The sequence below is a fragment of the Drosophila tropicalis genome, unplaced genomic scaffold (genome assembly GCF_018151085.1).
Source record: "Drosophila tropicalis isolate 14030-0801.00 unplaced genomic scaffold, ASM1815108v1 contig_845, whole genome shotgun sequence".
NCBI lineage: Eukaryota > Metazoa > Arthropoda > Insecta > Diptera > Drosophilidae > Drosophila > Drosophila tropicalis.
In genome coordinates, this window is record NW_027173338.1 from 6,947,019 (window position 1) to 6,961,617 (window position 14,599).

A 14,599-nucleotide genomic window follows, 5' to 3' on the forward strand; every position below is an offset into this window, starting at 1 on the left:
TATACAAGCTTCAAAATGATTGCCTTTATTATGAAATTTTTGTTAAATTTTTGCCTTTTCCCTTACGAATACATATTATAATAAATCAATGTAATGATTCGCTTGGTGGTTTTTACAATTTTATAAATGTGATTATTTTGCACTGCTCTCTTTCGTATCAACCTTTTCCGTATGTTATTTCAAACCATTTAACGGATTTTTTATATTTTAAGATTCATATTTATCTTTAATTAAGCAAAAAGTAATGTTAAATATCCATTACCGTATACAAAAATTGTTTTTTCTATTACTACAAACATTACTGCAAATATTTGTTATGGATTTTGCATCAAAGATTATATTATATTAATAATTATAATTAGAAATTGTTTTACTTAAATGTAACATTAGTATGAATTTTTAATTCATTAATTATTAAATATATTAGGTATTTCTGTTTTAATCTTTCCATGTCCTCAACTGTAATTGGCTCATATCTGTCCAATGAGGCATTACAAAAAATTTGGACCAAAAATTTGGATTATCTCTTCTCAGATAAGTATTTATTGCCAAATATCGTCTAAGTTCTGCATCCAGATCGTCAAAATTCTCAACATCGGGATAAACGATTACAATTATACGCTTACATCTGTCCCTCGAGGTGGCCTGCAGTGCCATTCGAAACTCCAATCGACCCCAAACAGAACTCAGAAAGTTTTTTGTCATTAAAATAATGGTACGCTTTGAGTCCTCTACAGATGTGCAAATGAGATCGGGTATCGGTGAGCCGGGAAGGAAGTTTCGTTCATAGAAACAAAGTTTGAATTTATGTAGACCTTTTTCCAGTATCCTTACATAATCCTCAACAAAGTGCGAATCCTTATGACAGTAGGCCAGAAACGCATCAAACTTCTTCTTCTTGTCCAACTCTTTTCGTCCCGAATATACCGTAAATCCATTTGTCTGGTTTTCTTTGAAATATTTTTGCCTGAATGGTCTACCGTTGCCTTTGATCGCAAATGCCTGTAAGCTATGTGCTTTCAAGTTTACTAACAAAACCATTGCAAATTGGTGATTTTCTTTTCAAAAATATCTGAACTCTGAGTCCATTTTTATATACATTTGTATATTTAGGTCAATTTATTTTATTGATGTATATTTTTTTGTGTGAGTGGGAAAGAAATTGATAAATGTTTTTATTTTAATTAAAGACGCTTCAGAATATTAGTGCCTGTTGTAAAGTAACTTTGAGTTTTGTAGCTTAATTTGATTTCCTTGAGTATCACACTTGATAAGTCCAGAAATAAAAGTGTATTCAATTTAAAGTTGGCATTAACAGTTATGTTTAATGATGTTCCCTTAAATAAAACCAGAGGGCCGGGGCTAACTTCGACCGCGTCAAAGTTTGTATACCCTTGCAACTTTTTGGTAACTCTTTCCTTACCTATTAGCCATCAATGTGGAAGAACGTTTTATCTAAAAAGGCTTATGTTTGCGAAAGAATGGCCTACAATCATAGGAAATAACGAAGATATTGATCAAAGTCACTGTTTTCCACCGATCGTTCCTATGGGAGCTATATAATATAGTCACCCGATATTTATCAAATTCGACACAGTCATTAACAGATATATTAAACTAACAAATGTTTAATTTGAAAGCAATCGCGGTAAAAGTAACGAAGTTATTTACAAAAGTCACTGTTTTCGACCGATCGTTCCTATGGGAGCTATATGATATAGTCACCCGATCTTGATCAAATTTGGCACAGTAGTTTATAGGCGTAATAATCTCTCTAATATAAAGTTTCACGATAATAACATAGAAAATAACGAAGTTATTGAGAAAAGTCACTGTTCGTGACTTTGGGGTTTGTATGGGAGCTATATGATATAGTGGTCCGATCCGGCTGAATCCGAGATATACAACGCCTGCAGTATATACAAGCCTACGTGCAATTTCAGCTCTGTAGCTCTTACGGTCTAGGAGGAGTTTGCGTTGATCCAGACGGACGGACGGACGGACGGACGGGCATGGCTAGTTGAACTCGTCTCGTCGTGCTGATCAAGAATATATATACTTTGTATGGTCGGAGATGCTTCGTTCTATGCGTTGCACACTTCTGACCAAAATTAATATACCCTTTTTGCAAGGGTATAAAAATATAATTCTCAGTTTTGACACCATAAGCAGTTTTCCACACATTTGAACGCACAAAACTCTTCAAAGTAATTATTTCTGAAATATTTAACACTTTTTGTTTGTGACATAAAATCAACCATAAAAGAGAATAAATTTTAAGCGACATTTTATAACTCAAGACTTATTTCCTGTCATTTGAAAATAAACTAAATCGAAGCTAAACAAAGCAAAGTTGAATTAATAGTCTATTGGGACTAATTTTTAATGGACTCTCTTTTTGCTAACTTTTTTATTTTCTTTTTTTTTTCTTAATGCAAATTATATTTTTCCCATTAAAAGTATTGGATTGATTTATTGATATGGGGCTATAGATTCAGCTTTAGCAGTTGAAGAGTGAAACCTCGATGTAACGAATCTGAGGGGAATCAGAAAATGTTTCGTTATATCGTTATATTCGCTATAGATATTAATTATTAGTATTAGTCTTTTTTTAAGGAAGTTGAAGAAATGTTGTGTTTTACGTTCTTTCTATCGGGGTTTCACTGTATTATTATATTAATTACCATTGCGTCTCAACTCTTTAAATAATGCATATTATTCTGAGTGCAATAAACAATTAGGGCAAAAGGCATGCTTCACATTAAAGCATTAATTTCTCATATCGGGCATTGCCCTTACATTTTGGTGAATTCTAAGTATTTTTTGGCAACTTTAAGTGCTGATTAAAGATTCCACTAAACTTATTTGTGAAATGAAAGCAAAGTAATTACAAAGGTACGTTCATCCACAGGAAGCTGTACTTCTCAAAAAGGGGATTATTTAAAATGTAAGATCAAAGATCACAAAAAAGTTGCTACAAAATGAATAATAAAACAATATAAGGCAGAAACATCCGAAGGTGTTGTTGAAGATTGATTGATTTGAGGTTTGCACTTTTAATTTCATTAAACGACAGCAAGTGCAGAATCTCCTGCCGTTAACTGTGAATAAATTTTGAAAATTAATTTTCAAATCATTTAGCCTATCGATGGCACAAATCAAGCACTTGGAGTTCAGACATCACGTTAACTCACGCCCATCCCATCCATTTACCCAGCCGTGGCTCACAATGATGCCTAATGATGTGTCTCGTCCCTGCCATTGTTATTTTCCCTTTTACTTTTTTTTTGTGCCCACATTTTGGTAAATTAAAGCCACATGAATGTGGATTTAGTCAAAGTGATGCCACAAAGAAATAGATAAAACTCGAAATGATGCCCACTTAAGATTGAAAGTTCTTCCAAAGAACTGATAGAGCACATCAGCATGAGCGGTCCGGGCAGGTTATTGAACTGATGCCTCTCGTAAAGTTGCAAATGGGGCTGTAAAAAGTCATACCTTATCGATATGACAAAACAAATTTTTAATCAACATGGAGAACAAGCCACAGCTGCCTGCTGATGACATCCTTTTTGTCCTTTCACTCTAGGCTGTTTTTTTTTTCTTTTCTTTTTTTTTTTTTTGTGGCAAACATCACGTTGATTTTTGATTATAAGTTCGAATGGTACAGGGATGGTGATGGAACAGGGCACCGGATAATAATAGCTTCTGCCAGAGACTGAGACGACTGCAGCATGTTTGATGTTGATTATGACAAAAGTTGTTGCCGCCTGATAAGCCTATATAAAAAAAAAAAAAAAAAAAAAAACTCTCAAGCGATGAGCGTGCAAATTTCGAAAAAAAAGTAAAGGAAAATGTGAGGCGGTGCTGGGAAAACAAAACAGGATGCGTGCCGTTGCCTGCCAAGCAGCCAGCCCGCGCACGTGTCGCCCTAAAAAGCCGATCTAATCAAATGGAAGTAAAATGTGTAAAAGGTGGAAAATTTTGCACCACTCATACAACAAGAAGGATGAGTTTAGTGTCAATAATTGACACAAAAACAAACAACGAATTTTACCATACACTTTGATTTGTGGTTAAAGATTTATGATGTGTTTTCTATCATACTAATAACGGGTTTTTAAGTAAGTTTCTGGATCGTTATTTATCTTTTCTGGCTTAATGTACTCTTGCAAAAACATTTTGAATAAACTTTTATTCATCTGTAGATAAATTGACCTAAATGTATTAAAATATTTTATATTTACATATATGGAATTAAATCCCAAAAAGAGATCCATAAAGATTAAAAGGTGTATCATATAAATCGTCCCATCAAATTTTGAATCAGATGGTTCCCGAAATTTGATATCACTCTAAAGCCAAAATAAAAAACTAACCTACTTTCAAATGTGAAATACTCTTTCTTTTGAAGAGAATATCAGGAAAAAAAAAACCAAAAGCAAAAACACAAAAAAAACCTCGATTGTGGAAAATGGAAAATCATAACTCGTCGCCTTTTATTTTTTTTGCTTCTTAATATAATCCACAGAAAGTTCATGCCGCATGACTAGACACAAAAAATGTTTCATTTTTATTCTCGTTGTATGCCATTTCTTTGTTTTTTTGTTAGATAAGTTTAAATTTAAAGTTTTCATTTTCATTTGTCAGATATTTCTTCTCTTACCACTTTTCGGCTGACTTCGTCTCGACTTTAACGTCGCCCATAAAATGGCTGTCATATGCTAATTTCCATATGGTCAAACCCTTTCGAGGCAAAACGACCCAACGACAACGACGACGAAAAATTTTAATAATTTTCACTGAAGTTTTCGCCAGGCTTTCCCCCCCGTACATTGCCTTTTTCCCAGCTAATTGTATGCTAAACGTTTTCGGGGATGAGAAAAGTAGGAAAATGATGAAAAGTGGGCGGAGGCTTGGGTTTTCACTTGGGTGTGGGAGGGTTTGGTTTTAGCAAAAACTTTTTCTCTCCTTCTCTAAGTGTGTATGTATGTGTGTGTGTGTGTGTCTATGTATCAGTGGGGTGGCATCCATGTTGGACACATGAGCCTCGGCTGGTTGGTTAACTATTCCCTATCAACATGATAGTCGGGTAATGACTTTAATTGCTGGAGCCTGGGTGAGAAGGAGTTAATATTAGAGATGATAAAGTATCGTTTGGGTTATCTCTGTTTAGTTTTACGTTGAAGAAAACTTTCATTCGAGATTTAATTAGAAGAAAGTTTTAAGTAAATATTTGTAAGTGAAATGTTTAATTAGGTTATATTTTTCTTTATATTTGGTAACTTTATTTTTATTTAGGCTTGAGAACTTTTGTTTAGGGTAACTCTATTTCTACTTTTAAATGTTAAAACAAAAAAAAAGTCTTAAGGTTTTAAAATCTTATAAACTAATTAGTTCAATAACTAACTTAAACATAGGCACACATTCACTTTTTCGTGGAACTAATTTGAGTTTTCTTTTCAATTCTCTTACTTTTTATGCTTTGTGTTTTTAAGTATTTATTTTATTCAAATAATAAGGATGAAAGTTGGCAGAATATTTTACGTATTAATTAATAAACAAAAAAACTAAATATATTCTTTTTGATAAAGAACTATGACATGTAACGTATACGCAGTGTGTATCAACCTGATACATTTATATTATTTTCACGATCGAAAACCCAAATAAGCTTTGTTTCTTGATATTTCTGAGAAGATAAATGTCCAGAGTCAACTTCAAATATTCTGTGTTCTTTGATCTACAATGAATGAGCAATTATAAGTCAGTTGACAAACTGCTCGTGGGCTAAACTTAGCATAGATTATCAGTTTACTTTTGAACAATTTGGAGACATTCTTTTCCATTCGAATAATTCATTTCTTGATTGCTCAATTCGTTGAATTCATGGCATAGCAATAAACTGCATCAATTCCCGCTTAAGCCACATAAGCAAAAGACATTGACTAATAACTTATTTATGAACCAAGTTTATTGTTATGACTATGACCTAAACCACTTTGCCTCCAACCACCACACCTCACCCAGCCACCAACTGGCCCCACACGCTATGCGAGCCCACAGACAGACAATAAATACACGCTAAACTTTTCAATATTGATAAACTTTTTCTGCAGTTTTGCACAAGGCAAAAACAAAACAAGGCAAAAGAAAAAAAAAAGGGGGAAAAAATAAATGCCGGAAGCTTCAGCCATAACACCGGAAATGGCTCAGCACACACAGACACACACGCACACATGGACAGACAGAGACAAACGCCATTTACAATTTTTGTACATAAAAGCCGCTTAAGCAGCGCCACTCTGAACGACAATGGCCCCCCGAAAAAAAACTTCATCCTTTCCCCTCTGTGTCTCTCTCCCTCTATAGAGCCAACCACCGACTTGTAATTTGTTTTTATGTCTGCCCCAATACGTGAGATAACGCGATGAACCGAACGAGCATTTTCTCGTTTTTTGCTGGTTTTTTTTTTTTACAGCACACACAACTTCGATTAACATTGGCAACACTGCGAAAGGATGATGTGGACTGTGGGGATATAGTCAGGATTCGGGGGCCAACAAGTGGCAAGTCGGCAGCCGATAGCCGCCAACCGGTAACCGGCAACTGCCAACCGTCGACCATGGCCGTGAATTCCATATATAATTTCCGTTGGCCCCTCTTGTCATGTGAATTTTCAGGTTTTTTTTTTCTCCCCCTTTCCCACTCCTTTGATGTTTCACCACTTTTGGCATCGTATAACAAAGTGAAAAATATCCTTGCCGCGTTGTGTTGCATTTCAAATCGTTGGCTTGCTTTTTTTTTTTTTTTTGTTTCTTCACCCTTCTCCGTCGCATTTCGGTTCTTTGCATTGAACTTTAGACAGTGTAAAAGTTTTTGAAAAACTACCATGAAAATTGTTGAATGGGTTTATGGGGAGGGGGGCGAGTTGAGCTTCACTTTGACATTAATGGAAATTTCCTCAACGCCCTCTCCATCAACTCATATTTTTTTTTCTGTAAGAATAAAAATGAGTTCAGAATTAATAGATTTCGATAAGCAGAACTAAATTAGACATTCAATTAGTTAATGAACTAAACCTAGTTTTGTGATGTTAAAAATATGTCCTACCAAGGGGACATACATATATACAATGAATCATCTTCATCATACATTCATCATATAGAGCGAATCGTGTGTTGCCTTCGAAATCCTTCAAAAGAAGAAATCACCACTCATGTCTTCAAAGCTTGAAAATCCTTTCCAATTTCTATGGAAATTCATATTGGCATTTGTTCGTTTGGCAACCACAATATATCCAGGTCCTGCTATTTCAGCATTGCACAACACTGGAAACGGATCAAGACCCGGAACCTCTCCATCTGAATACTGTGGAATTTACTATTAATTTGCCTAGACTTTATTTCTTATACTTTACCTAGTTAATGTCAAATTATTATAATTAGGTGATGTGATTACCTAAAGATTTATGATAAAATAAAATTAAGATAATTTTTAAGTGTTTAAGGAATAAGTTTTTAAGGAATAAGATTTCTGTCAACTTTTTTCAATGTCAATGAAAAACGAAGAAAATAATAAAGATTTGATAAGATAGACAATTTCAGAAACTATATATTTATTTACAATACCAATACAAGAATATTAATTCAACTGATTGACTAAAATTTATATCATCTTCTACCAGTGGGTAGTGACCTGTTTTCTTTTATTTTTAAGTAGTACTATTTGGATTGATTTGACTGAACAATCGTCCAAAAATGTTTAAATAGTTTAAAATGCTTGAATGACGCCTCCAATTGCTTTTTATGTTTAATCATTATAATTTTTCAACCTTTCTAGTCTCACTATCCAACAAAACGTTTACCATGCTGAATTTTGCTTCATTATTTATACATTATGCAATACAAAACTAGAACTTTCGGCCATTAATTGTAGGGTTGAAAATTTCTTCGATGTAGGGGGAAACGAATGAAAAGGAAGTTTTCCTTTTAAATTTGATATCACTTTTGTACTTTCACTCCAATGTCTTTGCTAGATGGCTGAGAAATGAGAATTTGTTTTATTTGATTTGATGGTCACATTGCGTGACAGTAATTACAAAATAAATGCAAACATCTGCTAAAGATCTCACAAGGGTAAAGTCACGAGAAGAAAGTGTTTTCTCTTTGAAAGTTAGGGGAGAGTATTGATACTCTGTAACTTAAAGAGCAAAAGGGGTACAGAGGGTGTATGAGATTTATAATGGTATTAACACAAATTAAAATTACCTAAAATGGAAATTTCTTTTTTTAATATAACAACACCAAACATGAATGAAGATTCGATTCGGTTTATTTAATAATCAAAATGATTTTACGATCTGCAGACTACAGTATCCACTGTATTCAGCAATATTATCCACCAATTATTTTGAATTTGAAAGTATTCACTCACTTGATACAGGGTACTTGCAAGTCGACACTTTAAGTTAATGGATCAACTATTTAGTTTTGAAATGATGTGAGCTGTGGCATGCTGCATATGTGACCCAAGTGCTGATTGGGGGAGGACTTGTTGTTGCTGTTGTTATTATTGTTCTTGTTGGTAATTCGAGTACATTCCAATCTACTCTCCCCTCTTACACTATGTGTGTATCTTTCCTGTGGCCCACCACTCTGAGTTCCCCTTCATCAGATGGGATGCACATTATGCTCTTGATGGATTGGCTTAACCAGTTGCAGTTGAGTTTTGTTTGTATTCTATTACATGTGTAAGTTGTGCTTAAGTTTATTTTCTTAGTTTTTTTCTCTCACTCGATCTCTCTCTCTGTCTCTGTCTATCTCAGTATACATTGAGAGAGAGTCGAGTCTCATGTGACAAATTTTTTGACAACAGCTGAGACCAATTGCCTTGGTCTATCAATCAAGTTTTGGCAAAAGCGATGGAAAAACCAATCATAAAACTGCCATTAAGCCAAAGGAAAGGAAACTCTATCATAAATCTTTACGGTAATCTTTCGTTCGCAAGTAACAGAGTTACTCTGGCAACCCTAACCTCACTTGTGCTATTTAACATATTGTTTACTTTTTATATTCTCTCAAACACTAGCAAAAATTCATGCCATTATCTAGCTAATGCAGTTTCCACCCCTTGATACACCCCCATCACCTCCTTGTCCACATGTTCGTTTCATTGATTTTGCAATTTATCAAAAAAAAAAAAAAAAAAAAAAGAATGGCTTATATTTTTTTTTGCCGCTCCACCGGAAACGGAAGCTGCCGGAAACTGCAGAGAAAAAATATATACTGTACTTTATAACTAAATACGTGTTATAATGCTTTAGCTAATGGCGCTAATAATAAACCATAAAATATTAATAAAATTTTTTAGGATAACATGAAGAGGGGCAGAAACGTCATCATGTTGATGGCCAGCACTTCCGGCACTTGACCAGGCTTTTGCTTTATGTCCTATTTTTTTTTTTTTTTTTTTTTTGCTGAACGAAGTTTGTCTTTGAGGCTCAAACAAAAGAACCAACACTTTGGGTACTTGCTAAGGCTAAAGTTTGCACTCGAAATGGCCAGAAGTGTGTGTGTGTGAGTGTGTGAGAGTGTGCGAGAGTGTGTGTGTTGGACAGTTTGATTAGCTTTGTGACTGCGAACGTATGTATACCGGATATAGCTATAGCAAAAATTCCCATAATTGTGCAAAAAAAAAGTACATATTTTACATCGCACTGAAAATGCTCTCTCTCCAGTTGAAAATTTGTTTTGAAATATTTATCCAAGTTTCGAATTACCCTCCAGACAGATCAATAAACATTAGCGAACTACTTTTCCTTAGCTAGTTCAAACTACTATCTAGCTTAGGTGTTAAATTTAAATATATAGAAATTGTACTATCCAATTTTCTTACAAGAACCAATTACACTTTCTCGATATAAATGTCTTAAATTTATTATGAGATATTAATTACCTACTAAATTTTTATTTTGAATTAATTTACTGATTTTAGAATCGACCTCGATTGAGATATACAAGATTCTGTCAAAGTAAATAATTTTAAACAACTATTGTGAAAAAGAGTGTCATGAATATTCAAATTCGTTTCCCAAATTTGGTGAAAACTTGAGCTAAGTATATTCGAATTTTAGTAGAGTAAATTAAGAGGAAGCAACAGACTCATAGTCTGACATAAAAAAAAAAATATGCGATGGTGATCGGCGGGGGAAGGGGATTTAAGGAGAGCCGAGAAACTGAAAATCAAAATCACACACCGCTACGACTTATGAAAACGGTGAACTCCTCTCAACATGCCTCCTTCACCTAAGGTATGGCTTCAAGTCCTGCAAACACTCCAACCCCACCCTCACTTCATCTCTTTCTCCTACTCCAATTTGGGAGAAAAAAAACAACAATAAATATCGCAAACACACATACATTCACTCCCCCCCTCCCATCCACTCGTTCAGCCAACTCGCTCTCGTTCTTTACACACGACGCAAATTGCTTAGCATACTTTACGGCTTCAATTGGCAATTGGCAGCCTTTGAATTTGGTTCTCTTTTTTTTTTCTTCCTGCTCGACATGCCACTGACACGAAAAGGGTGGCGGGGGGTAACAAAGTGTGGCAAGTGAATAGAAGGCCCCAAGACTGGCGCCTACCTGTCAGCTGACAAGTTGGCAGGTGTTATTGTTGTTGCTGTTGCTGGTTCTCGTTCTATGTTCCCTATCCGCATTTTGCTTCTGCTCTGTTGTTTAGGGCAAACCAAATTGAACGAGGGTAAAGCGAAATATTAGAGGAATTTGTAAAATTATTCAATATGCATTCCATTGAGAAAGGCTTTAAGATAAAATGAAAAGTCGATTGAATTTCCTAAATACATTATAAGTTTTCAACTTATTTTAAACTTTATAACCATTTACAAGCTTTCCTGTTGATCCAGATTAACTGATTTTTTCAGTCCTTCGTTGATGCATTTTCATTTTTATATAAAGAAAAAAAAGTAGTTATCGTTTCGATATAGATTCTATCGATTAAAAAGAAATGGCTATTAAGTTATTCCGATTATAACAGTTTTAAGATTAAAATTTAAAAAATACCAACTAAAAACTTAAGTATATATATATCTTATACTGCACAAGGTCTTTCTAATGGTTTTGAAATTATGTAATAGAAAGTGCCAAAACGGTCCAACTAAGCTATTGCATTTAAAAGTCGATTCAAAACTAACCAACTAAATTCCAATTCCTTGATTAACCCACGTAAGAATCATACGAATGTAAATTCATTTGACTTCCAACTGAATTTAAGTGCTCCCTGCCAACTCCCACGATCAAATAACAAGAACACCAAAACGAGACTTTCAGTCAGTTTTGATTGAAATATTGATGGCAATTTTTACATAGTTTGGCGATAACTTTTGCCACCTTTTCATTCGTCATGTGCCATAATTGTGGTGGGGAGGGAAGGCGGGTTACGTATGTGCAATGTGGTGAAAACTTTAAGAGTTTTTCCCTCTCATTGGGTAAGTGTACGACCTTTTCAATCGACTCTGAACAGTTTATGACAGCTTGCCTTATTATAACTGTCATGGCTGTCAAATGGGTAAGACTTACCTAGACCCTTTTCCCCTTGCCACCGTAATAACTTCATTACTTGTCTGTGAAAAAGAGAGAGAGAGAGAAGTAGAGAAAAAAAAAAAAAAAATTATTCGTTATCCACAATCGTTTCCATTATCCCCGACGGAACTACCTTTCAGTATTGCTTCACCGGGGGGAAACTCCACCTATGTCGGGGTTCGAACTCGAGCACAACAGAATTGTAGTTTTAGTAGGTCTCCATTGAGCCACCGACTAGAGAGAGAAGTAGAGAACCTTTTGCATTGTTGATGATTTTAAGCGCTTTTCTATTTGTTTTTCTTTGCTACGTACTTACATACATACATAGATACATAGGTCTACATTCAGGTGTAAAGTAGTTTTGCCACGCTGTCAGTTATCTGCCTTGTGGCGTGCGGCATCGTTTTAAAGGTTTTTCCCTTTGCCCACCTCTCACTATTGATTTTTCTCAACACAGTGTGTTTTCTTTTACTTTTCTTACTTTTGTGCATTTCTTCATAAATGTCAGAAAATCACTTTGATGTCTTCTTGACTTTAAGACTGGCTACTACCTACTAGATACATGCATATGTATGTACATATATGTATCTTCCCACACACACACACAAGCGCACATCACTACGCACACTGTTCTATAGAATTTTCGATCTTTTCTCTTTTGAATTCTTTGATGTGTGGCCTGTCAATAGGATTTTGTGTCAAGTCATGGCTTTTTATCCCCAGACTAGAAGGTGTTGCCACCCACAACATTTGTGTGTCTCTTTTTTTTCTCTCAAATCATGTTGACTAATTGTTTTGGGATAGATGCAGCAAAAACATCAGCTAAGGGATGCCCAGACATTGAAAATCCTTGAAAACCGAAAGGTCCCTTTTAGTCCAGTCTCATCACAAGGTCATTTGCCTGAAGCAAAAGTTTTTCACTTCGCTATATCCCAAAACAATTAAAGCTCATCAGACAGTAACAAAAAGAAAGAAAATTAAATGGTTAAATCAAATGACCTGAATATTGAGATAAATTGCTTTGGCTAAAAATTTAAGTAGGATATTTAATTTTAATTTAGAAATTACAAGCAATTTAAGTCTAGAACAAGAACATCATTTGAGTAATCAGGAGGAACCAAAATACGTTATACACTCCGAGGAGTGAGGAGTAGTTCATCCTCTTGCAATGTGCACATTTTTTTAGCTAAATTTCTTTGCTTTAAAGTAAAAATCTTAACAGATTAAACAGATGAATTGCCAACCATATCTGCATAAGAAAATTTCAACCGCCACACAAATCACTAACAATCTTCAAGATGAAAAACCTTTTTAGCCTCTGCCAAATCCCGAAACCCCGGCCCTTTACACCCACACATACTCACGCCAAAAATAACACACAGATAGCAACAGTTTACAAACTTTGCAGACGGAAAATCGATTGGTAAAGAAAAACAGACAAGGTAAGAAAAAAGAAACCAAACCAAAATCAACGAAAGGTAGGGAAAAGTTCAAATCCCAAGCGACAGTTTGAAAAATTTAAGTAGCTCAAAATATAAAACAAAGATAAGTATGCCCGAAGAGCAACATGAAGAACCAACCTCATTCCCAGGCGTTTGTAACAGGTAAACACACGGACACATACACACACAAATATGTAGACATTTTCTTCTTCATATTATTATTATTATTATTCTTAACAATTTTTTTCAATTTTTCATTTGTTTTTGTTGTTCTTTATAATGTCAACAAATTGATATGTTTTGTTTGGCCTCTGGAAATAATTTGATTTGTGTTTGCTTAGGGATTTTGTTCTCTCTTCAGTCTGTTGAGTTGTTAAGCTTTTGGCGCAACTGCAACTTCTCTGACAGCATTTGATTGAATGTTTGGCAACATCAAGAATATGGCTTGAATTCAGTTCTTGTCAAGGGGAATTAGTCATTTTAGATAACTACATTATGCAGTTATCACAATACGTATTTGGGGGGGCAGTGGGGTGTGAGTAACTGTGGCCCTAATTGAAAGCTGAGTATAATGTATGTAATTGTTGAAACAGGTTTTTGTTATTTATTAATGGCCAAAAATCAGTTCTTTTCTTACTTTTTAATTAGGTCTCAGGTTTAATTTTAATGCAAGAATTGTGATAACTTGATAAATACATATATTCTTATTCTACTCGATTTTATTTTATTTTTTATAATAATAAATAGATGAGTCAATATATTTTAAATTCTGTCGATCGATTTACATTCATTTAATCATTGGAACAAACCTATATATAGTTTAAAAATGCTATAAGTTAAGTCAAATATAGGTAAATATTATTTAAAGAAGATCTAAATTTCGTTACTTTTACCTGGTAACGTTTTAAGCTAGTTGCAAAGTTTTTAAGCCAACAATTTGAATTTCGATCTTGGATGCATTTCAGCGCAAATTATCAGTTGTACAACACTATAAATCAGAAACTCTACAAAACCTCTTACACTTTAGCACATGCACACACATTTATACATAAGTATTTACATGCATATATGTATAAGCTTGCATTCTCCTTACACTCATGTAGAATTCCTTCACACAAAAAAAAAAAAAAAAAATTTGTGTTATATTTTCCGCTTTTTGATATCGCCATTAAATTTTGACGACCAACCAACCAATTTAATTGCAAATATAACTATTAACCAACGAACTGCTTTAACTTAAAACCGATCTACATAATTATTTAAAGCACTTAAAAAAAATAACTTTAACTTTAACTTTTTGGCGTGAAGCCATTTCCAACAACTGCGACGAGTGGTGAAGTAGAGCTGCGAAATCCATCGATACTATCGATGGAATTTATAAAGTGCGAAACATCGATTTAAATTTTTTGTTGTATCGAACTTGTTTTACGAGTAGTTAGAAAAAAAAATTTGTTACAAATTGTTCGACTTAATTTAACATAACCTTCTGCATATAATACAACTCATTGGTGATAATTTATTCGAATAAAACATTTAAGTTTCCGATGGAAAAAG